Below are 21,691 nucleotides of genomic sequence, written 5' to 3'. Positions count from 1 at the left end.
ACGCCCTGTGTCCATTTTTAGTTGGGAGATTAAGTTCATTTGAATCCTGAGGGTCCCTAGGGTCCAACTAGCCCACTAGGTACCTCCAGTAAGTGCCACAGAGCTGCGTTGCAGAGAGGTGTAAAAAGTGGCACGGCCTGGATCACCTCTCTGCAATGCAGCTCAGTGGCGCTTACTGGAAGCACTTGGTGGGCTAGTTAGCCCCCATGGGCCCTCAGTATTGAAGGGAAATTATATCCCCAATTTAAAACGTGCCATAGTGCGTGTTTGCACACGTCACCTCAGGCCCCGTCCCCTCCCTTCACCACTGTGTAAACGCGCCCTGTGGCTGTTCTAAGTTGAGAGATTAAGTCCCCCTGAATCCTAAGGGTCCCTAGGGTCAAACTAGACCACTAGGTACCTCCAGTAAGCGCCACAGAGCTGCGTTGCAGAGAGGTGTAAAAAGGGGCTTGGCCTCAGAACACCTGGCTGCAGCGCAGCTCCCTGGCGCATACTGGAGATGCCTGTTGGGGGCGCGTTTGCAGAGTGCTGCACGGAGGGGGCATGGCCTCCGGCACGATGCCAGTCTTTTATTTATTTTAGTTTTTTAAGAAGGGGGGCTGTTTGGTTCCCCTTCTTATTCTAATTTATTGGCCCTGATGACCCCATCCCCCAGGGCCAGTCTCCTAATTATATTTTTTTGACCCCAATCCCCAGGGCCGGCCACTGTTTTTTATTATTTTTAAAAAATATATATTTATAGACACACCTAGGACATGCTGGACAAACCGTACGTACCTATCACCATGACGATTTGCGTGATATTCATTAAAAGGTGACTATGCATGCAATGAATCCACGTGGAATGTATTTACACCACTAGTGAAGCTCTGACATGTCTGATGCCCTACCGTGCCTAATCCTGGTAGACACCCTTGTCGTTTATTTATACAAACATGGGTAGCTATTGACGGGCACATTTAATACACATGCACACCAAGCCATTCAAAGGGGATTCGACAAAAATTCGACCAAAACTATGCAAGAAACCCCCCTCACGGTTAATAAAACACACATCCACTGCCGGATGTGTAATACTTTTTATTTTACTCTCTGGAAAGGGGACGAACATCACTTGAGAGTCACAGCGTGCTCCTGACAGAGCCCAATGCTGTGTTACACCCACCATTGCCTGCCGAGTGCCACACACCTCTGTGTTGTATTCCACTAGCTAGTGCATATGCTATGACACTCTCTAGCCCATGTGCACTGTAACACCACCCCGTGAATATGTCATGCCACACTTGTCTTCGCACGGGTTATATTGCCCCATCTAACGTGCCTTTCTCGATGCCTATGTTATAACGCACAGTGCTATGCCATACATATTACAATCTGGGATCCATATCTTTGTCACAGTGCATATGCAACGTTACACTCCCCAGCACATATTTTATATTACAACTTTAGAGACTAGTTAGGTTACACAACACTGCCCTGTGCATATTACACTCCAAGGCGCATATCGCATAGCACGCGCTAGTGCCTGTGCTATCTCGCGCTCTCCAATGAATCTGTCATTGCGCACAATGTATTGCATATTATATTTCACGCCCGGTTCATCTTATATCACACTTTTTGGTGCATAGTTTATACCATACACTATATCTAGTTTTCATTTTCAATCGTGCTCTCAGGACTATGTTCTATATAACACTGTGTTCACCTACCCTTTTCACGGGCATTACATTTTGCGATAGGGGGTGGAGGGTCAGGGGGTGTTTCTGCCAAGTGAGCCCGGAGTCACAGTCACAAACGTCCTCTTCTTCCTGAATAAAAGTGAGATTATGCTGCATACTTGTTCATATTTTAAGTAGTTCGCACAGACACAATGTTTTAAAAACAATAAAGTTCCTAATACCCGCCTTCTCTGAACAGTTAGCTTGCTGCCCCATCCCCTTCCTCCCTATCCTCTGTTGTGTGAATCCATGGACTAGCCTCCTCCCTCCTGCCATGCATGGTCTGATGTGCTGCCACTGCCCTCAATTTAGTATGATGTACCAGTCCACTCCTCCTGCCCTCCATTGCCCAATTCTATGCCCCATCATTGACCTCCTGCTTAAACTCTGTGCTTAGCTTGCTGCCCCTATTCTCCTTCCCCCTGCCCTCCGATGTCTTTGTGCATGCCCCTGCTCCATCCTTTTTGCCCACCATGTCCCATGGACCTGCCACTCCTATCTACTCTGAGTGTTCTGTTGAGCTGCCTCCCACCTGCCTAGCATTGTCAGATGACTGTAACCTGTCCCTGTCACCTCCACCCTGCCTGTCCACATGCCATGCCCCTATCCTCTTCCTCCTGTCCTACATGGTCCATTGTACTGCCACACCCTTCTGCCCTCCCTGGTCTGTTGTGCTGCAACTGCTCCTCCTGCCTGCCCCGTGTGGTCTGTTGTGAGGTCCCTTCCCCTGAACTTTCTTGTCTGTGCACAGGTCCTGACCCTCCCTTCTATCCTCCATCGTCCTTTGTGCATGCCCCTCCACCCTCCTTCTTGCCCATCATAGCCATTGTGCTGCCACTAACCCTCCCACTTGCCATGCATGGTCTTCTGTGCTGCCATGGCCCCTCCCACCTTCCCTGTGTGGTCAGTTAGCTGCCCCTGACCCCCTCCCACCTTCCCTCCATGGTCTGTGTGTATGCCATCACAGTCTCACTGTTGCTCTTCATGGTGTGTCTTGCTTCTAGTGCCCATCCTGCCTGACCTCCATGGCTATCTTGCTGCTCCTGCCCTGCCCCCTTGCCTCCAGCCCTACTCCCTCCCTCCTGGCTTGTCTGTTCCATTGTAATGCCCCTGATCCGTCCCTCCTGCCCTTTATGGTCTGTTATGCTGCAGCTTTCTCTCCTGTCTGTCCATTATGGTCAGCTAGCTACCATTGCCTCTTGCCCCTCTGTTCTCTGTTGTCCATGTGCATGGTCCTGTCCCCTCCCTCTTGCTTTCTATGGATTGTTGTGCTGCACTCCCGTCCTGCATGCCCTGTGTGGTGTATTGTGCTGCTGCAAACCCTGATGCCTGCCCTGCAGGGTCAGTTTGGTGCACCTCTCCATGTCCCTCCTGTCCTCTGTTATCCAAGTCCATGTCCCTATCCCATTTCCTTCCATGATCCAATGTACCATACTTGCGAACATTTTGAACTTGGTAAGAGGGAGATTTTGAAAAAAAACTGGGGTATTGATTTTCCCCTTTGAGTTACATTGAAAAAGAGGATATTGTAGACAGGAGACAGATCAAATAAAGCCCATTTGAGCTTAAAAACATTGGACGTTTCCTGGCTGAATCGGGTCTGTTGGCATGTATGGTTGTACTACCATTACCTCTTCCTTCTGCCCACAATGGTCTATTACATTGCCACAGCCTTGAAGGAGGGTAGATTTTGTATCACAGGGGGCCCCTGGCCCGTTCTGTCCACACCTGAAGTATGAGACCCTTGTCCTTGCCCTGCCAGCTGCATTTGTAGGCCGTATTAAATTGACCAGCGGGTCCTGTGTTGCTCTATAATTATCCTGAGACATCCTTACCACTCAGCCAGCATAAAACCCCTGTGTAGGCCCTTCTGTTCAATATGTAGGCCTCTTTGTTAAATTGACCATAGCTCTGCAATTTTAGTGTATAGCAGTCTGAAGGCAGGTGTGCGAGGCCTTCTGATCCAAACTAGTAGCCCCCACCCTACCCGAGTGCTCCGTGCTCGGTATCAAAGTTCAACATCCCCCTGAAGCTGTCGACATACAGTAGGCTGCATCCTGGACTGGTACTTGCTTCCTGGGCAGGTTTCCCGCTTTTAAGGAAGTGGCAACCGCAGAGCGTCAAGTTAGGAGAACTGAGGAGATTTTATACATGAATATATTGAATTCCCGTACAATACCCATTATTTTCTGCTTGCTCTAGTGAACTTACGATAAGCGATTGGCCTGAGAGACTGACCTTTTCACCCAGTCCATTGTCAGCATTAAGTGGGTAAATGACGAAATGTCTGGAAAAATCTGCAGACGAAGCTTTTGGGTAGCATACGTAGGTAGATGTAGCGTGCAAAGGAGCCCACAAAATGATATAAAAAGGGAGCACCCCCAGATATCGACGGACTACCTCGCCGTCTGTATGTAGGTTAACAGGCAGTGCAGGTTTTCCCCAAGAGCTGGGAGCTCTTGTCTTCCTTTGCTTAAAATGTCTTGCTCTGCTTTGCTTGAAGTATCTTATTCTATTTTACCTATATGAAATGTCATGTTATGTTTAACCATTGTTCTCTTTACTTTTGCATTTAAAAGATTTTGTATTGTAATTGCAGGAATGCTTGCTCTAAGAGTAAACGTGAGTGTTCCTAGGTAACATTTTCCTTGGTGTAACTTGTTTCTCATGATGCATTTATAGATGTGTTTTCTCTCTCTCTCTGTCAGTACATTAATTGAGATACAGAGAATATTATGACAGCTGTATGATTATCTGGATTCTGTATTTTGTACTTTATGTCTCTATTCTGCGGTTTCTTTGAAGTTGCATCTTCTCATTAAACTGCCATTGTATTCTGCCTCCAATTCCATGTCGCATATGTCTGTTTTCTTCATTTTTGGAGCAAGCGTTCCTAGGCACCCCGGCTCAAATTAAGGTGCCCCTTTTGTCCCTGACTCACTCTCCTGCTCAGTTCTGTGGTGGCTCCCAGGGATCTGGGGACCGCCCCTAGCTTCCTTGACCCGTAATAGATCTTCCCTCCAACAGCCTCTCTTGCAAGTCCTGTATTGTTGGTTTGTTGCCCCTGCCCCCCTTTCCACTGCCCTCCATAGTCTGTTGTGCTTCCACGGCCCTTCCTGCCTGCTCAGTGTGGTTAAATTGTTGCCTTTGCACCCTCCTACCTGCCTTCAATTTTCAGAGTCCGTGCCCCTGGCCTCTGCCTCTCAACAGTATCCTAATGAACAACTAGATTGCTAACATTCTATATTTATTACAAAAGTGTGGAACGCCTGACATCATCTTGATGTAATCAAAACTGTAATACCTAGAGCATTTCCTTTAGAAATTACATATATGAGAGGGTCTTATTGGCATCAAAATTATGGTTAGTGCTCTAAAAGACTAAAATAAGGACATATTTTCTGAGTTTTCAAATAGCGACAAAGCACTTTTAAATTATTTGTTATCTTTATGTTTTTTTATCCAGTTGACCACTTGATTAAATGTTGCACTTAGGGGAGAGGATGTGGTGTTACTTCCAGAACTGCAGACTTTGCAACTGGGGAACCAGGTTGAAGTTTCTGCTTCAGCTCGACATTCTGTGATTCTGGTCAAATCACTTAGTCTCCCCATGTCTACAACCAAAATGAATTTGTTCTTGTGTGATGTAACCAATGCTCATGTAAAGCACTCCAATACCTGACAAGTCTGCACTATATAACACTGCAAAAACACAAAATAATAAGTGTTTTGCACACTTCTGTCATTGGGCTATATTTGGGCTACATCTGGGTGATTTTGGGCTACATTTGGGCTCTTTTGTCTCCGGTGGCCATCTTGGGAGATTTATTTGTTATGAAGTTTCCTAATTTCCTCATGTACTGCAGTCTCCTCAGTAGGAAATGCTTTCAGTTTTTTACTTTGATTCCATCATGAAGGTATTCAGATATGTCACACATTTGCCATAAATTCTGAATGTTAGCACTCTAGTTGCTCATTAGATCACTGTAGTAAAACTACTGCACCATGGAAGTCTGCTCCTGGTATTAAAAGTGCATGTTTCAGTCTGCATGTCAGAATTTTTTAATGAAATAGAAGAGGATTTGAGAAGTCACTCAAAATGTGCCCTCATTTTCTTTCTTCAGCATTAATCATAATTTCTATGGCAAAATGAACCTCCTCATTGTGTTCCTTTTTAAATTAAATGTTTTAAGTGTTACCAGTTTATTCCAATCAAGATGGCTTCAGGCGTGCCATACTTTTGTCATAATGAAGACAGTAAGCGCTCTAGTTGTTTTTAAGAACATTCTGGGACATTCTGTCATTGGGCTATACTTGGGCTACATCTGGGTGATATTTGGGCTACATTTGGGCTCTTTTGTCTCTGGTGGCCATCTTGGGAGACTTATTTGTTATGAAGTTTCCTAATTTCCTCATTTACTGCCGTCTCCTCAGTAGGAAATACTTTCAGTTTTTTACTTTGATTCCATCAAGAAGGCATTCAGATGTGTCACACATTTGCCATAAATTCAGAATGTTAGCACTCTTTTTGCTCATTAGATCACTGTAGTAAAGCTACTGCTCACCAGGGAAAACTGCTGCTGGTATTGAAAGTGCATGTTTCAGTCTGCATGTCAGAATTTTTTAATGAAATAGAAGAGTATTTGAGAAGTCACTCAAAATGTGCCCTAATTTTTCTTTCTGCAGCACTAATCATACTTTTTATGGAAAAATGAACCCCCTCATTTTGTTCCTTTTTAAACTAAATGTTTTAAGAGTTACCACTTTAATCCAAGCAAGATGGCTTCAGGTGTGCAATACGTTTATCATAAGTAGGACTGTTAGCGCTCTAGTAGTTCTTTGGAACACTCTGGGAAGCTGCAGTAGAACACAAAGGAATCAACTGACAGTCTCTGCCCTTGTTGGATGTACATGTTTTACTGAGAATGTCAGACTTCATTCTCACATGACTGAGAAAGATAATGTGAATTTACAGAAAATAAGCTCTCAGTTTAGCCTATAGATCACCTTCCAAACCTCTGTGGTAAAAGCATGAGAAAATATTTTTCTCTCAATCATGATATCACAGCAGAAGGCTTTTTCACATGGTGAAATCACCTTAGAACATACCACAATTCCTAAAATGAGTATGGTACCATCAACAAATGATTTATAATGTAACTAAAGTCTTAAAACCTTCTATTAACTGCAATGCTTTTTAATGAGGTGTTATCATGTATATTGGTCCCAAGATGGCTGCCAACACTTCTTGGATGAAGTGCTGACAGCCAATCAGATCTCAGGATGAGATGTGTGGTTAGGCTCCGCCCACATATATATATGCTTTTAAATGCTATTTTCTCAGGAAATACTGAACAGATTTACACCAGACCTGCAAAAGGCACTTCCTTGACCTTATGGCTACCTCTCTGCCAAATTTCAAGTAATTCTGTTCAGCCGTTCGGGCTGTAGCTGTGTCTAAAGGTCCTATGGAAAAATGCATGGGAAAAACGCGTTTTGGGACCCCCCTTTTTTCTCGGCCCCTGCTTGACGAATCCCCCCGAGACTTTCAGGGTAGGAGCGTAGCGTAGCGCCCCACCTATTTTGAAAATTTCGCAAGGATTCGTCGACCGGCGCCAAAGTTATTCCAAATAGAATGTTGCGGATTTCCTATGGAAACAGGGTCCTAACTATAACTACCTACTGGCGACCGCCAGTAGGTAATATATATATATATATATATATATATATATATATATATATATATATATATATATATATATATATATATATATATATATATATATATAAACACGGAACCGTCTAGTTCCCTCGCTCTCCACAGTGCGGGTGCGCAGTTTGCGTAGACAGTATCGCGAATAATACTCTCAATTTACCACATCCCCATCAAAGAAACCACGCTGCGCACTCCAGCTCCATCGTGAAAATATTTTAATCCTGTTTCCAAGGCAATTACTAACACATGTGTTCCGGCACCCTGGCCTGCGTCAGTGTTAGTTTGTTACACATTTCATGACCTTTAAATAACAGGCTTAATCATTCATCCATCGGGCTATTAAAAAACATAGACAAGGGACTTTGCAATGCATCGCACTGGCTCGCGTTAACATGTCGGCCATTTTAAACTAGGTAAAATATAATGAGTTGCTATTAAAACCTATTGCAGTACAAGATTTACATTGCAAGATTTACATTGCAAGATTCGTACTGCAAAAAATAATAAACCGATAAATCAAGGTTTCTCAGATTTTTCAGCCTTTTCAAATGATCATTGTCACCATTATGTTAATAACTATTTGATATACCATTAAACAACGTAATCATGGCCACTTCCACTGTCTCATTCAACAGCACTAAGTGTTTCATTTCTCCAAAATTGAGCCCTCCAATGGGCTATCAGTCATTGATTATAATTACAGAACAGCAACTTTTACTAGTCCAAATGTGTTCTATGCATAGTTTGTGTACTCAATCGTACAATGCTTCTAGGGATGTTAAAAATAAGTGCATTGATGGAATTACTTAAAGGAAACTATTTTTAAATATGAAAAATATACATAAAATACAGCAATTCTAAAAATTGAAACGATTATGAAAAAGTCATTCGAAAAAAGTTCATTTACCGAGGAATTCAGAAAAGCATTGTGAGCTGCCTTGGGTGTTCAGGATAAACATCAATCATCTGAGCAGTTTAACCAATGAAGGACCACAAATCCTCCTCCATGTTCAACCCCCCAGGAATACGCGTTTGGAGCTCAATAATATATCTTGCTTCAAGCTGACGTAACTGTTTCACCCTATCTCTTCCCCTTTCTATTGCAGGCACACGATCCAGACAAAAATAGCTAAGTCTGTCACTACGTGATTCATGCATTTCCCTGAAATGTCTTGCCACTGGATAGGCTTCATCGCGATTGGTGATGTCCCGTGTGTGCTCCAATATCCGTTTCTTGGCGGGATGGATTGTGCTTCCAACATATTGGAGACCACATGGGCACACCAAGCAATAAACAACAAAACTAGTGTTGCAATTCATCAGTTTACCGATACTGCGCTTCCCATTTCTTCCTGGAATTGAATATTCTTTTACTTTGTTACTATTCTTGCATGCCTTACAGGCAGTCTATGGATAAAAACCAGCTAATGTGTTTTTAGAAACACTCTCAGAAAAATGACTTCACACTAGAAGATCTTTTAATGATTTATTCTTCCGGTATGTGATCTCTGGTCTACTTGGTATGATCTTGCCAATTGTATTGTCTGTTTGTAATACTTTCCAATTTCTCTCCACCAACTTTCTGATGGCTCCTGATTCTGTGGAGAATCCCAGGATGAGTCGTACACTCTCTGCATTCTCACCATCTTGGCCCTCTAACATTTCTTGAGATCCCAAGAGCGTCTGTCTATCAATGGCCTGTACCCTCAGAGCTGTCTCATTTAAAAGACGACCATTGTACCCCCTCTGCCTGAATCTTCCCAGTGACTCGCTTGCTGCCTGAACATAGTCTGAGGAGAGTGTGCAGTTTCTTTTAAGTCGCAACAACTCTCCATAGGGGATGCTATGGATCAATGTTCGGGGGTGCTGGCTTTTGTAGTGAAGAACTGTGTTCCCTGCAGTTGGCTTACGATAAAGCTTCGTACAAATCTTGCCATTTGCCACAAATACTGAAAGATCTAAAAAAGGCACCTCGGTTCTACTCATACAACTGGTAAACCTTAAATTCAGTGTATTGTTGTTGAGAATATTAATATACTCTGCCGCCTCTTCTGGTGTTCCTTTCCAGACAATGAAAAGGTCGTCAATATATCGCGCCCATAGGGCAATTTTTTCGACCCGCCTTTCATTGTCTTCCGCCCAGGCCATGTGCTTCTCCCACCAGCCCACGAACATGTTCGCGTAGCTGGGGCGAAGCACGTGCCCATCGCGGTTCCTTGGGTTTGCAAATACAATTGGCCACCAAACCGAAATTTTTTATTGCATAGGCAGAATTCGGCAATTTCATGCAACATTTTACTGTGCATCCTGAACTTGAGAGGCCTGGTTTTAAGAAAATACTGAAGTGCTTCAAGCTCACTATTGTGCACTATACAGGTATATAACCTGGTTATGTCCATTGTGATGAGAAGAAAATCAGGTTCCCACTGTATATCCTGGATGCGTTTGATAAAATCCGTAGTGTCTTGGATAAAAGAGCTAAGATCTTTGACCAGAGGAAACAAAAAGTGATCCACATAAATGGAGGCTTTCTCCAGCATACTTTCTTTCCTGGAAACAATCGGACGCCCAGGTGGTCTATGGGCATCTTTGTGTAGTTTTGGTAAATGATAGAATGTGGGTAACACAGGACAATCCACTTTCATGAACTGGAACTCATCCTCTTCCAAAATCCACCATCTGTCAAGCAAGTTTAAGAATAATAGCACACAGTTGTTGTATCTGTCTGTTTTGATTTTTGTGTAACTTATCCGGTCCCCAAGCAGCCGTAACGCTTCCTCCGTATAAAGCTCTTTTGCCATCACCACCACATTACCGCCTTTATCAGACTGCTTAATAATGACGTTGGCGTCCTCTTTAAGAGCTTTGACTGCTAACCACTGAGCTTTTGAAAGGTTAAAGGAGCGTTTGTTTTTTTGCTGATGATTCCCCGTCCTCAATTTATTCAAATTTTTGATCATAGTCTTGTGGAAACAGTCAATAGCATCAAACGGAATCTTAGGGATAAACTTTGATTTCACTTTAAACTTGCTTTTACCACTGGTTTGCTCAATACCCAGACAATTATTGCCACCAGGATCTTCCTCATTCAATTCATTTGGCGCAGTATCCATATGTAGTGCATGAAGTGTTCCTAATGCTTCAAGGTCATGCCCTGTGAGTTCATCTGTCACCTCATGAGAGGTTGCAGATTTAGATACAACTGGATGTAGAGTAAAAGTCTTTTTCAATTTTAGCTTACGTATAAAGCGGTAAAGAACAATACACGTCTGCAAATAGTCCCATTCTGATGTTGGACAGAATGTTAACCCCATCTCTAGGAATTTGATTTCAACATCAGACAATGCCCTTGCAGACAGATTGATCACAGCCAGCTTATTCACTTTTTGTTGTTTCCCCGTTTGCTCCTTGTCATCCAGGGTGTGCCACCTCCTCTTCCGATTTTTACCCCCTCTCCTGGTTTTGCGATGTTTTTGTATGGGGGTTTCACTCTCTGTGGATATCTTCTCTACGTTTCCTTCATTACCTCGGTTCCTGGCTTGTATTCGCTCCTGAATCTCTAGGAATATTTTCAGCCTCAGATTGGTCAGTCTCTATTTCTGACTCCGTTAGATCTTGCTGCCTACTCCTTGGGGTTACTGATTGGAATGCTTTCCTCGGCGCATCGTATTTTTTGGCAAAGGTTAACACCCTGCCCGACTCGTAGTCCTGTTGGTCTCTCGCAAACTTGTTTTGTTTGCGTCTTTTAATAACGTTTTCATACAAAATGAGCCTCGTTTTCATCCTTGCTCTGAGGTTGTCTACCTCTATTTGCTCTTCAAAGGTTGAAATTTGTTGTTCAATTTCCTTGATCTCGTTCAGGAGTTTTGCTCTGTCGCTTTTAGCATATGTTATTAAGATCTGAACCATACCCTTCGATGATGCCACCGTATGCTCCGCCCAGTCTTTGAGAAGGTTGGGGTCTGGGTTTTCATATGAGGGGATTGTATAGATCCGAAGTCCCCTAGGTATGCGCCCCACGTTGAGGTATCTCTGAAGGGAAGTGGCCTCCCACCACTTCCTTACTTCCTTTTCATAGGTACATTCCAATTTAACAAACCATCCCTTCAAACTGTCTGGTCCTCTGTCAGTGCTTGCACCTGCATCCGCTTGCTGTGCGAACGCGGTGCCCTTGAACACCAAATCCGCCACTTCCTGTCTCTTGGCGTCACTAAACATTTTTGCACTCGGGAACAGCAATGTTCAAATATTGTTTCACAATACCGGCGCGAGCCAGTGCGATGCATTGCAAAGTCCCTTGTCCATGTTGATTAATAGCCCGATGGACGAATGATTAAGCCTGTTATTTAAAGGTCATGAAATGTGTAACACACTAACACTGACGGAGGCCAGGGTGCCTGAACACGTGTGTTAGTAATTGCCTCGGAAACAGGATTAAAATAATTTTCACGATGGAGCTGGAGTGCGCAGCGTGGTTTCTTTGATGGGGACGTGGTGAATTGGAATATATATATATATATATATATATATATATATATATATATATATATATATATATATTCACTTAAAAAACCATAGGTTTCACACATGTTATAGTTAGCTGGACATTTCACTCGTAAAAAACCATTGAAATTCCCCCGTTATAGTTAGTTCAGCTAACTATAACTCGTGCGACCGCAATCCACTGCTGATGACGTCGCATATTACATCACTGTATTCACTAAGATACTGTTAATAAGTCAGTTATAGAATTAATTTTATTTAAAAAAACATCCATTTAGACACTTATTTACCCATTTATTCTTCCATTAACCTTTAGATATACATATATAAAAAAAGAAAAAAAATTCAGAAAGACACATATTCACTGGATGATGTCATCAGTGATGTCATCAGTGATGTCATTTGAGATGTCATCAGTGATGTCATGAGTGATGTCACTGACCATGTCATGAGTGATGTAATATGCGACGTCATCAGCAGTGGATTGCGGTCGCGCAAGTTATAATTAGCTGAACTAACTATAACGGGGGAATTTCAATGGTTTTTTACGAGTGAAATGTCCAGCTAACTATTACATGTGTGAAACCTATGGTTTTTTAAGTGAATTTGCAAGGTTTTTTAAATGCTAATTCCTACCTATAACCTGTGTGAAACCTATGGTTTTTTTAGTGAATTTGTAAGGTTTTTTAAATGCTAATTTATGTATGTATTATTATATTTTTTATATATTTATTTTACAATAAACTACCTATGTATATAGTTATAGATTGACTGTATCCTTTAATATGGAATGGCTTAGCTCTTTTATTTTGAATTTGGATAAAGTTGAACAGCATAGTTAATATCTTTTATAAACTTATAAACAGTTTAAAATGTTTGTTTTTTTTAAGTGTTTTTCACCATGCGCGCACGGTGTGCGCACGATGCGCGCACCCCGCGATTTTTTTAAAAAGAAAATAAAATGTTTTTTTTGGTATTTGGTATTTGGTAGGGGTATTTGTAGAGCGCAGCGTTCGCTCCGGAAGGAGCATCTTGGCGCTGAGAATCCTTGATGACCGGTCCTGGAGACAGAAAGGGGTTAGATGGCTGCTTTAGTGAGGTCATCGGGGAGGCTGAAGATCCAAGTCTTCAGAAACTTTCTGAATGGTTTTTCTTGGGTTTGTTGCCTGAGGTGTTTGGGCAGATTGTTCCATGCTTTGGTGGCCAGGTAGCTTAAGGTTTTACCTCCCTTCGTCTTCAGATTATACTTTGCAGGAAGGATGAGGTTGTCCTGGGACGAACGGAGAGATCGCCTGGGGGTGTAGTGGGGAAATCGTCTGTGCAGGTATTTTGGACCGGATTCATTGAAAGCTCTGAAGGCGACGATTAGAATCTTGAATAAAATTCTCTTGTGGAGAGGCAGCCAGTGTAAGGATCGAAGGGCTGCGGAGATGGAAGCTCTACGGGGCAGTTTGAGAACAAGTCGAGCAGCTGTATTGAGCACGCTCTGAAGTTTCGCGAGAGTGCTCTTTTTTGCCCCTGCCAGTAGGCCGTTACAGTAGTCTAATCGTGAAATTATAAGGGCTACTGTTACACTCTTTCTGGCGTCGAGAGGGAGAAAGTTGAAGAACTTTCTTAAAGATCTTATTATCCCGAAGCATTTACCGGCTACAGTCTTAGCATGTTGATCAAAGGAGAGATCTGAGTCGAAAATGACGCCTAGATTCCTGGCCGTTGTTACAGTTTGGGGGGGAGCGACTGAGTCGTCTGGCCACCAAAGGGCTGGGCAGAAGGAGGTGTTCTTTCCAATCGGGAGAATCTCCGTTTTATTTGAATTACACTTCAAATGATTTGCGTTCATCCAATGGAAGACCTCCGTTAGGCAATTCTTTTTCACCCTTCTGGGTCCTTCAGGGACCCCCTGACAAAGGCTAGGGGGTCAGGAACTCTCTACCCTGCCCCCTGTTCACGTTCTCCACCTTTCTTTTTCCCTGCCACACACAAAATGGCGTCCAACACTTCCTGATTTCGACCGATTCAAATGTTGACTGACATCTAACCACCAATCAGAATTACGCTCGCGCACGGTGCGCGCATATAGATATTTATGTACTTTTAACTGCAATTTTCTCAGGAACTACTGAACAGATTGACACCATATATACAAAAGGCACATGCCTGACCTGAGGACTACCTCTTTGCCAAATTTCAAGTAATTCTGTTCAGCCGTTCGGGCTGTACCTTCGACTAAAGGTCCTATGGGAAAATGCATGGGGAAAATGCGTTTTGGGACCCCCCTTTTTTCTCAGCCCCCGCTTGACGAATCACCCCGAGACTTTCAGGGTGGGAGCTGAGCGGAGCGCCCCATTAGTTTAGAAAATTTCACGAGGATTCGTCAACCGGCGCAAAAGTTATTCAAAATAGAATTTTCAGATTTCCTATGGGAACTCGGTCCTAACTATAACTATCTACTGGCGACCGCCAGTAGATAAAATATATATATATATATATATATATATATATATATATATATATATATATATATATATATATATATATATATAATATCAAACAAAGTGCCCAAGCATCAAGAGGTCACTCGACAACACACCGCCCTCCGGCTTTACAATGCAATCTGCTTTGCACATCCATAAATGAATTCAGTTTGCCGACGCGTTTCAAGGCCTGATGGCCCCTTCTTCCTGGGCTGCCACAAACCACACAGCTGACATCTGCATTGGATTCATTACAGACTTTAATCACTTTTAACCCAGCCCCAAATAGGCGTACGCTGAGTGCAAATTAGCCTTAGTGCATTCTGGGGCATGGAGTCTTCAATGCAAATAAAATTGTAATCTTTAAGTAAGTTCAAAAGTGCGGTTGGATTAAGGCTTATTTAGTCCATTAGTAGGTAATTGCGGTGAAGACAGATTAGGTTCGCATATAGTGTGTTGTGCTGAAATCATCCCGAACAGTGCGGAACTTCAGCCTCTCTCACCCAGCGATTCACGTTCTCACTGGCTGACGATGGTGCTCCTCTTCGCGGCTGAAAATATATATATATATATATATGTATATATATATATATATATATATATATATATATATATATATATATATATATATATATATATATACATGTGTCTATATATATGTGTCTATATATATGTGTGTGTGTGTATATATATATATATTCACTGAAAAAACCACAGGTTTCAGGGAGGTTATAGTTAGTTGGACATTACACTCGTACAAAACCAGAGAAATTCGGCTGTTATAGTTGAGCTAACTATAACTCATGCCCCTGCAATGCACTGCTGATGACGTCACATGTTACATCATTCATGACATGGTCAGTGACATCACTGATGACATCACTTATGACATCATCCATGTGATAATTTCATGCATCTTCTCACACCCTAATATAACTTTAGATACACCCACTCTAAATTACAGACTGCCATTCTCAAAACCATAGACACTCCAACAGCAATAACTACATACCCACTCACTGATTCTTAGGTCTACAACACATCCACTCACTCACCCGTACAGTCACTCATACTTATGGTCACTCAGTACAGGACTATCATATGCACTCATACACCTATATAGACACTCACACACCACCACTCATCCATAGAGGTACTCACACACCTAGTCAGTCATGCAGATAATTATTCACACTCCCATTTACACACCTATACAGTTATACACACACCAGCTCACTTACTCATACAAATACTAACACATTCATAAGTTCTTATACAATCACTGATACAAGCAAACACTCATCCATGCAGCCACTCTCACAATCACACACTCTCACATATACCCACTTATATACTCTTACACACATATATACTGCCTTTCACATATGTAGTTACTCACATGTACCACTGAGGCATCCATTCACTCACCGAGGCACTCATACATATATATATTCACTGAAAAAACCATAGGTTTCACACATGTTATAGTTAGCGGAAATTTTACTGATAAAAAACCAATGAAATTCCCCCGTTATAGTTAGTGCAGGCAACTATAACTCACGCGACCGCAATCCTCTGCTGATGCTAATACTGTATTTAGACACTTATTTGCCCATGTCTTCTTCCATAAATTTTTAGCTATACATATATTACAAATATTTTTTTTTCATAAAAACACATATGTCATCAGCAGAAGATTGCGGTCGCGTGAGTTATAGTTGCCTGCACTAACTATAACGGGGGAATTTCATTGGTTTTTTATCAGTAAAATTTCCGCTAACTATAACATGTGTGAAACCTATGGTTTTTTCAGTGAATTTGCAAGGTTTTTTAAATGCTAATTCCTAACTATAACGTGTGTGAAACCTATGGTTTTTTCAGTGAATTTGTACGGTTTTTAAATGCTAAGTTACTTTACGCCATTCGTGGCGTGCGCGCCCACTTAACGCAGTTCGTTCCGTGCGCGCACCGTGCGCGCACAGTGAGCACGCGGTGCGCTTCGCGCTTCGCGCGCCCACTTTACGCAGTTAGTGCCGTGCACGCACGGTGGGCACGCGGTGCGCTACGCGCAACGCGTGCCCACGTTACGCTAGATGGGCCATGTACGCACGATGCGCTTCGCGCACCGTGCGCACATGGAGGACATATGATGCACTTCGTTTTGAAAGGTAATATTTTAATTTTTTAACATCTGTTATAAGCCATGCACAAATGGTGCCCTTCAGGCACCATTTGCACACGGGGTGGGGAGAGTGTGGATAATTTTTTTTTTTTAATATTTTTTTACCGTACGCGTACGGTAAGCGTAATCGGCGAAATTAGCAAAAAAATAAAAATTCCGTTTTTGGCCTTGGGGGATCTTTGGGGACTCCCTCAACATGGCTAGGTGCTTTGGAGCTGTCCAAACAGCCCCTTTACATGTTTTTGTGCTTTGTATTTTAATCCACACTCTCAGTGCGAGAGAGAAAATGGCGGCCGCCGCTTCCTGGTTTCGGCCGATTCGAATGTTTACTAAGATCTAAGAGCCAATCAGAATCGCGCTCGCGCACGCCACCGTACGCGTACGGTAAGCGCACCGTAAGCGCACAGTAAGCTGGCTCAGATATATATATTGATTTAAAGGCTATTTTCTCAGAATCTACTGAACAGATTTACACCAAACCTACAAAAGGCACTTCCTTGACCTGAGGACTACCTCTCTGCCAAATTTCAAGTAATTCTGTTCAGCCGTTCGGGCTGTAGCTGTGTCTAAAGGTCCTATGGAAAAATGCATGGGAAAAACGCGTTTTGGGACCCCCCTTTTATCTCAGCCCCCGCTTGACGAATCCCCCCGAGACTTTCAGGGTAGGAGCGGAGCGTAGCGCCCCACCTATTTTGAAAAATTCGCGAGGATTCATCGACCGGCGCAAAAGTTATTCAAAATAGAATGTTGCGGATTTCCTATGGAAAGGTGGTCCTAACTATAACTACCTACTGGCGACCGCCAGTAGGTAATATATATATATTGTACCAGTCCTGGTCACAGTAAGAAAACAGGCGCTGACTCCGTGGGTAAGTTGATCAAAGAAAAGTATTTATTCCGTTGTGATGGCCTAAACGCGTTTCGGCGGTCTTGCCACCTTGCTCACTACATCAGGCATCTCTACATCTAACAGGTTATATCTACATCAAAAGAGCACTGATTGGGCTAGTTGTCACAGCAACTGATTACTGGTCATAGACATAGAAAAATGTCAGGTATGTCAACCATGCATCTATATAACGATAAAAAGAAGAAAAGTACATATATATACACAAACATTGTCTTGTTGTTGTCGCTATTCCTGGATGGATGGATACCGGCATCCATTATTGTATGCATATTACTTGTGGTAAAGTACGATTGGTACAGAAGACATTAAATCAGGAAAGGTGTCAGCTGCATTGTTAGACTCTTATAGTGGTGCTTTGTACAAAAATTATATATATATACAATGTATCCATAATTAACACAATACAGAGGGCATATTACAGTGCATTAAGTGGAGTCCCTAATACTAGTGCATTTACTAACTTGCCGGAGCACTGTTCACACCAAGTCTGGTGACTGTCTCTGTGTGTGGCGCATTTACCTCAGAAAAGTCGCTAATTTGCGAATACCACCCAAGTGGGCCCTGATTACTGTCTTTGTGTATTCATGGAGTAGAATGCAATAGTAGCTGTATGCATCTGCCGGTAATACAATGAAAAAATCATCATCAAAAGAATCATATTTAACAAAATATAAATAATATGTTTAAAGTGCCCTATATAAAACATTAAAAGAAATCTAACGTGTGAGAGCCTAACGCTACGGACGGGGTTGCGGTGCAGGACAAGCGGCTTGGTAACTAAAGGTGTACATTTAGTGCCTCATCTGCGTTTATCCCATTTGGAATTCTGCTGTCTAGTAGTATTATATAGCGAGATTCTAATTTTCTGAGAGACAGTTGTCTATTTCCACCTCTGATGTTTTTGGGGACACTGTCAATTACGAAAAAAGAAAGTTCTTCTGTTTTACCGCCATGGAAAGTGTTTATGTGTCTTGCGACTGGGTACGCTGGATCATCATGGTTAATGGCTCTCAGATGTTGCAAAATCCGCACATGTATGGGGTGTATTGTACTACCCACGTACATTTTGTTGCAAGTGCAGCGCAGGACATATACCGCGAAATCCGTCTTACAAGAGTAACTACCACGGATTTCAAAAGGGGTGTTTCTGAGTGGTAGAGGAATGCTTCGGGTGTTAACACCATGTTTGCACGCTTTACATTTAAAGCATTTATAAAAACCCCTTTGTGGTTTGAGCCAGCTGGCTCCTTTGTCAAGCATTGGTGCGTTACAGACTAGCTCTTGGCGCATAGACTTTGCTCGTCTGAATGCAATTTGTGGGAGTTTGGTGCAGGTGCCGCCTATAACGGGGTCACTGCGAACCATTGGCCAATGCTTGTGCAGTATCTTACATAAGTTGGTGTGGTAGGTGTTGTACCTTGTAATGAGTCTAGGTGATGTGTTTGTGTCATTGTTATCACTTTGTTTGCTTTTTTGAGATGCGGAGTGCAAGAGATCCTCCCTCTTGATGTTGGCACACTTCTTCTCTGCCTTATACAAAGTTTGTTTGTCATCACCTCTGCTACTCAGTCTCTTAAAGAGACCTTTCGTCGATTCACTAAGGCCTGCTGTTGTGCTGCAGTTGCGTTTCATCCTTAGGTATTCTGCATAGGGTATGCTCTCTTTTAACTTGGTAGGATGATAGCTACTAGAATGCAAAATTGCATTGCCGGATGTTGGTTTTCTGAAGGTCCTAGACTGTATTTTGCCATGTTCTTTGTACAGTTCCAGGTCTAGGAATTTAATTGACTCCTTACTGGTTGTACATGTAAAAGTTAAGTTCAAATAATTGTCGTTGATTTCATTAGCAAAATTCCTAGCACTTATTTCAGTACCTTGCCATAGAATGAATATATTGTCTATATACCTGACGTATAACATCACATTTTCAGACATAGGTGTGTGGTGTGTTGTCATGAGTACTTGCTCCTCCCACCAGCCCATATGCATATTAGCATAGCTGGGGGCGGAGCAAGTACCCATAGCTGTGCTTTGTATTTGTTTATAGAATAATCTATCAAAGATGAAAATGTTGCTTTCTAAACACCATTCTGCCATTTGTAGTATCATTTTGGTATGTTGGTGTAACTCTATGGCTCTCTTACGTAGATAGAACTTCATTGCGTTCAAGCCATCCCTGTGTGCAATGCTGGTATACAGACTTTGTACATCTAATGTCATGAATACATAGTTTTCATTCCATGCATAGTCATAGATCTTTGATATAAGCAGGCAGTTTGTGGACATGTGACTGGAGAAAGAAATCAATGAATCTGCTAGTATTCTCAAACAGTCCCCCAATAGCAGAAATGATAGGTCTTCCGGGGGGCAAAGAGCATCCTTAAGAATTTGTGGAATAAGGTATAGCTGAGGTGTTACAGGGTAGTCATTCTTAAGAAAGTCCAGTTTGTGTTTGGTGATCAGTCCTACACCTTTCCACTCATATAGTGCTGCATGGAATTTTTCTTTCACCCCAATGGTGTGTGTGGTGCTGGTGCTGGTGCGGCAGTAGCAGTTTCTATCCTGCAACTGTATCATGGCTTTCTTGTTATACATCTCTAATGGCCATAGGACTATGTTTCCCCCTTTGTCCGACCATTGTACCACAATGTCAGTTTTTTGTCTGATTTTCTGCACTAGATTGGTATATTCTCTTCTTTGGTTGTGTTTAGTCTTGATGAACTCTCTGCTACTCATTAGAGCCAATTCTTTATATATATATATATATAGATATATATCTTCAAGGTACGTAGATGTGGAGTTACAAAGTTACAAATAGTAAATCTATTCTTAGGGCCTTATTATGAGTTTGGCGGTGCAAGACTGCACCCTTCCGCACCGGCGAACCTATGTAGGAACCGCCCACCAAGTCAGGCGTTTTCTCCTGGTCTGGCGGGTGGTTCTTTGATGTTCCCAGGGTGGTGCCTATGAAATAGGCAACGCAATGGGAATGTCAAAGGCAGTACATGCAAGGCATGGACTGCTGCACTCCATGACGTGCAGGTACTGGTGTGCATGCACACAGGGGGCATATGTTGTGTTTTAAATTTTTCCTTAAACCATTGTTGCTAGAAAGTTGGCATTTTCTTTCCTAACCATTTGGTGCCTCATCCTGTTCCTGGGTCAATGACTAGGTGTAGTTAGCAATAGGCCTTTGTATATCCCACCAAGAAATGTTCACAATAAAGGGCATGGGTGTTGGCAGGATAGGCAATCCCTGACCTGATGGGAGTTCGGGAGCAGTCACCTACCACACTTGTACTTCAAAGGCACTGGTCCAGCTCTCACACAAAGGACTTCATACTAGCCGATTGTGACCCCAGACAATCTGGGACTAGGGCAGGGAGGCAGGAAATTGCAGGCATTGATGTAAGGGGAAAATTCTAGAAGATTCTTCCACTTCAAAGGGGGTGCCAGGTATAGCAATGAGACATGCAGATCCACTCTTCAGATCACTTCTGGGCCTGTTGAAGACTCAGAAGGACTGCTCTGCTGCAAGAAGGACTGTCCAGCTGCCATGCTGTCCTGCATGCAAGAAGGGACTGCTCTGCTGCACCTTTAGCTCAGGAGCACCAGAGTTACTTCAAGAACTAGTTGGTTGACTCCTGTACTGAGCTACAGGGATACTACAAGCTCCAACACCCTTGAACCCAGCACATGGACTCTGCCTGCTTACCTCCAAAGTGGTGCCTACCCACTCCTGGACCCCTGGAAATGGGGATACAAGTGGTCTGCCAGCTCAGCTGGTGTCCCCATCAGGAATGACACAGTGCGATGCAACCCAAAGCAGCCCTCACAGCTTCTCATTGGAGCCGATGTAGCATGATGCAACTCGATGCAGGACCCCATGTCACTCATTTGAATCAATGCTGCATGAGGCATCACTATGCAGGATACTGCATCGCGCCTTGGAACCACCAATGCACAAGTAACGCTCCACATCAATGAAATAAGGTACAATTCTCAGCAGGCCCTACTTGGTGATTGTATCTGTCCAGAACTCCATCACGGTTGACTTGAACTTATGACTTAGGACCTGATTACCATCTTGGCAGATGGGATATTCTGTCACAAGCGTGACGGATATTCTGCCCACCAAATTACAATTCCATTATATCTTATTGTAATACGGTGGACATTTGTGATGGA

The sequence above is a fragment of the Triturus cristatus genome, chromosome 6 (assembly GCF_964204655.1).
Source record: "Triturus cristatus chromosome 6, aTriCri1.1, whole genome shotgun sequence".
NCBI lineage: Eukaryota > Metazoa > Chordata > Amphibia > Caudata > Salamandridae > Triturus > Triturus cristatus.
Note: the sequence above shows the minus strand (reverse complement) of the source record.